We start from the raw sequence: 6,000 nt of genomic DNA on the forward strand, positions 1-6,000 counted from the left end.
ACAAAACAAATTTTTGTTCCACCTGACATCACATGGACAAAGATAAGACCTTCTGGAGGAAAGTTCTGTGGTCAGATGAATCTTTTTTGTATCAAAGGGCTGAAATCTGTACTTTACTGGCGCTGTCTGACTGCGAGCGTGTCCTCCTGGACCTCCAGCTTTCTTGCTCCCCAACGGCTCCACACCGTGTTGGGAGAACGTCAGACCAGGAACTGGGTCGGAAAACGCCGACCGCGTCCAAATCCTAAGTAGAAGCAGGGATGAAGACGATCTACGCCTTTCAAACAGCCGGAAAACATATCTCGGCCGCTATGGTCGCGGGGGAAAGTTCTGCGTGGGTGTGTGTGTGTGTGTGTGTGTGTGTGTGTGTGTGTGTGTGTGTGTGTGTGTGTGTGTGTGTGTGTGTGTGTGTGTGTGTTCTCGTCAGATGAAAGGATTAGCGTGCAGTGGCTTTTTAGGGAAAAGGTCAAATCATGCATGCAGCCTTCCATCGTGACCTAATTAAAGCACGTTGTGGCGTCACATGACTTCATCATGAACATGTGTCAGCGAGGATGCACATGTGTGTGTGCGTGTGTGTGTGTGTGTGTGTTGTCAGATGTGGTGTGACGATAAACACTGCAGCTTCAATGCCCTCAAAAGGATGAACTTCTCCGCCAGACACGATGATGCATTTGTTTCCAACTTTTTAAAACTTTGTTGTTTTTTTTTAAATGAACAAAAAACGCATTCATGTCCAATTTTTTTCAACTGTTCTTACAGTAAAGTAAAAATTTTTTTTAAACGAAACGCATTTATGTCCAATTTTTTAAACTGTATTTTTCATCAAAATTTTTTAAAGAGAATGTTTTGAAACTATTTTTTTTACCCTCAAAGTTTTTTGTTTTTTTTTACTAATAGTGCATTTATGACTGTTTTTTTACGCTTTATTTTTACTATTAAGAAAAATGCATTTATGTACATATTTTACCTCTATTTTTATTTTAAAAGTTATAATTAAGAAAATTTAATTATGTCCAATTTATAACTAAAAGTATTTTTTTTTAGAAAAACGCATTTACAGGTATGTCCAAATTTTTTGACGACATTTTTACTTTAAAAGTTGTTTCTCTTTCTTTGGAAAAGAATACATGTCCATAATTTGTAAACAATAATTAGGAAAAAATTATTCATGTACATTTTTTACCTCTATTTTTTTTTTTTTAAAGTTATAAAATTAAGAAAAGTAAAAAATGCATTATGTCCAATTTTTTAAAACTGTTCTTACTGGTAAGTAAAAAAAAATGTAAACAAAACGCATTAATGTCCAATTTTTTTCAACTGTTCTTACGGTAAAGTTTAAATTTTTTTAAACGAAACGCATTTATGTCCAGTTTTCTTTAACTATATTTTTAATCCAAAAATTTTTAAAGAGCGAAAGTTTTGAAAATCTATTTTTACCCTAAAAGTTTTTTGTTAGGTTTTATTTTACTATTAGCATTTATGATTATTTTTTTACGCTTTATTTTTACTAAAGAAGTAAACAATAATTAACAAAAACGCATTCATGTCCAATTTTTTAAAAACGGCTCTTACTTTGAAGTTAAAAAAATGTAAACAAAACGCATTCATGTCCAATTTTTTTCAACTGTTCTGACAGTAAAGTTGATTTTTTTTTTAAACCAAACACATTTATGTCCAGTTTTTTAAACTATATTTATAATCAAAAAATGTAAGAAAATGTTTTAACTCTGTAATTACTTTAAAAGTTTTTTTTTTTTTTAGAAAAACGCATTTAAGTCCAATTTTTTTTACTACATTTTTCTCTAAAAGAAAACAATAAGAGAAAATGCATTTATATATAATTTTTTACAATTCTATTTTTACTCCAAAAGTAAAATTAAAAAATTATTTTATGTCCAATATTTAAACTCTATTTTTACAAGTTATTTCTTCTTTTTTTTTTTTAAAGAAAAAAATACTTGTCCAATTTTTTTTTTACTGTTCTTACGATAAAGTTTAAACATTTTTTAAACAAAACGCATTTATGTCCAGTTTTTTTAAACTATATTTTTAATTTAAAAAAAAAAAAAGGTTTAAAACTACATTTTTACCGTAAAAGTTTTTTTTTTTTTTAACACTTTATTTTTACTATAAATGTAAAAACAATTAATTAAATGTACATTTTGTACCTCTATTTTTATTTTAAAAGTTAAAAATTTAAATTGAAAAATATTGCATTTTTTCCCCCCGGTTTTTAAAACTAAATTTTTACTCTAAAAGAAAAAAAATTAGGAAAAATGCATTTTTATTACATTTTATCTTTAGTTTAAAAGTAAAAGAAAAATAAGAAAAATGCATTCATCTATCATCTATTTTTACTCTAAAAGCATGTATATATATATATATATTTTTTTTTTTAGAAAATGCATTTATGTCCATTCTTTTACAATTCTATTTTTAGTCTAAAAAATTTAAAACAATTCAAATAATGCATTTTTTTGTTTCCACTTTTTAAAACTCAATTTTTAAAAATTGCTTACAAAAAATAAGAAAAATATATTTATATTAATTTTTAAAAACTCAAGTATTGTCTTTTATGCCAGACAAATATGGCGCCCAATTGTGTGGGGACAAAGGGGGAGGGTAGGGGCCAGGGGTCAAGGGTCAAGTCCTGTGTGGAGGACAAAACATCTGGAATTTCAACATATGATATGATATTGATCCCAGGATTGACAAATGTGTCTTTGAGGCGAGTAAAACTCCACTGAGAAGTTTTTGTCCACCCCCCCGACCGTGTAACTGGAGGGTTTTTTCCCTCTTTTTTTTTGTCCACTCTACAAAAACAAACTACTGATAAAATAAAAAAAAGTGCAAGATAGAACAAAGATGTCTGCTGATTTTTCCCAAACTAAGCGCTGAGTTGGCCTCGTCCCAAAATGCAAACCTCATGAATGAGCACTTTTAAGACTTTCCTCAACTTCCTGTTTCAGTCCAACGCTTTCAGCCCCGGGGGCTGAGGAGTGGAAATTTCCCATCAGTGGGAAGTTCTCCTTCAAGCACCGCACGGACTCATCAAAAGAGGTGTGGGGGAGGGGGTGAAAAACCTATCGATACCAGGGGGAGCATTGATATCGGATGGGTACTGGCATATACAGAGCATCTCACAGCGCTTCACTTTTCGCACATTATTTTTTGTTATTCAAAAAATGGGAAAAATTCATTGTTGTCCTCAAAATTCTACACACAATACCCCATAATGACAATGTATTTTTTTTTTTTTTTTTTAGTATTGAGCAAGGGGTCTAAATACTTAATTACATGTGATTTTTTTATTTTTTTTTATTTCTAATAAATTTGCGATGTAAAAAAAACTTTTGACATTGCCATTATTGGGTACTGTGTGTGAAATTTTGAGGACGAAAAAAATAACTTTTTACTTTAAAGATTTTTTAAAAAATGCATTAATGACAATTTTTTTTTAAAACTATTTTTACTTTAGAAGTTAAAAACAATTAGGAAAATGCCATTTATTTCCAGTTTTTAAACTATATTGTTATTGTAAAAGGTTTTTTTTAAGTAACAAAAATGTATTAATGTCCAATTTTATTTACACTTTATTTTTACTCTGAAAGTAAATTTAAAAAAAAAAAATGCATTAACATCCAATTTTTTTCAACACTATTTTTATTTGAAATATTAAAAAAATCAAGATGTAATTTATCTCCAATTATTTTTAACTCTATTTTTTCACAACAAAAAATTTAAATAGGAAAAATGCATTTGTCCAATTTTTTAAAGTCTATTTTTACTCTAAAAGTTAAAAAAAATGCATTCTTGTAGAATTTTTTAAAACTCTATTTTTACTATAAAAATAAAAAAATAAATCAACAGTAATGCTTTTATTTCCAATATTTTAAAACTCTTTTTTTTACAACATAAAATACAAAATAAGAAAAATGCATTCATGTCCATTTTTTTACTCTATTTAAAAAAAATACATAAATGTAGAAAAAATGCATTTGTCCAATTTTTTAATACTATTTTTAGTCTAAAAATGACAAAAAATGCATTTACGTCCCATTTTTAAAACTGTATTTTTACTTTAAAAATACCAAAAAAAATCAAGAATAATGCATTTCTGTCCAATATTTTAAAATTATATTCTTACAACATAAACTACAAAATAAGACGAATGCATTCATGTTCATTTTTATTAACTCTATTTAAAAAAAATAATAATAACAAATGTAGAAAAAATGCATTCATCCAATTTTTTTAATTCTATTTTCACTCTAAAAATAAAAAATAAATGCATTTACGACCCATTTTCAAAACTCTATTTTTACTTTAAAAATACAAAAAAAATCAAGAATAATGCAGTTATGTCCAATATTTTAAAACTCTATTTTACAACATAAAATACAAAGTAAGAAAAATGCAATCATGTCCATTTTTTTAACTCTATAGAAAATTTTAAAAAAGGAGAAAAACTGCATTTCCGTCCCATTTTTATAATTCTATTTTTACTTTTTTTCAAATCAAGATTAATGCATTCATTCATGTCCAATATTTTACAACTCTATTTTTACAACATAAAATACAAAATAAGAAAAATGCATTCAAGTCCATTTTTTTACTCTATTTAAAAAAATACATAAATGTAGAAAAAATGCATTTGTCCAATTTTTTAATACTATTTTTTGTCTAAAAATGACAAAAAATGCATTTACATCCCATTTTTAAAACTCTATTTTTACTTTAAAAATACAAAAAAAAATCAAGAATAATGCATTTATGTCCAATATTTTAAAACTCTATTCTTACAACATAAACTACAAAATAAGACGAATGCATTCATGTCCATTTTTATTAACTCTATTTAAAAAAATAATAATAACAAATGTAGAAAAAATGCATTCATCCAATTTTTTTTACTCTATTTTCACTCTAAAAATAAAAAATAAATGCATTTACGACCCATTTTCAAAACTCTATTTTTACTTTAAAAATACAAAAAAAATCAAGAATAATGCAGTTATGTCCACTATGTTAAAACTCTATTTTACAACATAAAATACAAAGTAAGAAAAATGCATTCATGTCCATTTTTTAACTCTATAAAAAAAAAGGAGAAAAAATGAATTTCCGTCCCATTTTTATAATTCTATTTTTACTTTTTTTCAAATCAAGATTAATGCATTCATGTCCAATATTTTAAAACTCTAATTTTACAACATAAAATACAAAATAAGAAAAATGCATTCATGTCCATTTTTTCCAACTCTATTTAAAATACATAAATGTGGAAAAAAAATGCATTCGTCCAATTTTTTTGATTCTATTTTTACTCTAAAAAATGTTTTAAATGCATTTACGACCCATTTTCAAAACTCTATTTTTACTTTAAGAATACAAAACATCAAGAATAATGCATTTATGTCCAATATTTTAAAATTCTATTTTTACAACATAAAATACAAAGTAAGAAAAATGCATTCATGTCCATTTTTTTAACTCTATTTAAAAAATGTTTTTTTTTTAAAGTAGAAAAAAAATGCATTTGTCAAATTTTTTTAAATTCTATTTTTACAAAAAAAAAAGATGCATTTCCGTCCCATTTTTAAAACTCTTTTTTTACTTTAAAAAAATAAAAAATAAAAATCAAGAATAATACATTTATGTCCAATAATTTTTAACATTATTTTTACAACATAAACTACAAATAGGACAAATGCATTCATGTCCATTTTTTCACCTCTATTTAAAAAATAAATAAAATAAATGTAGAAAAAAAAATGCATTCATCTCATTTTTTAATTCTATTTTTACTCAAAATTAAAAAAAGGAAAATGCATTTACGTCCCATACAAAAAAATCAATAATAATGCCTGTCCAATATTTTAAAACTCAATTTTTACAACAAAAATGCAAAATAAGACAAATGCATTCATGTAAATTTTTTAAACTCCATTTAGAATAAAAAATTAAAATAAATGTAGAAAAAAATGCATTCGTCTC

This window comes from Entelurus aequoreus, linkage group LG14 (assembly GCF_033978785.1).
Source record: "Entelurus aequoreus isolate RoL-2023_Sb linkage group LG14, RoL_Eaeq_v1.1, whole genome shotgun sequence".
Lineage (NCBI taxonomy): Eukaryota > Metazoa > Chordata > Actinopteri > Syngnathiformes > Syngnathidae > Entelurus > Entelurus aequoreus.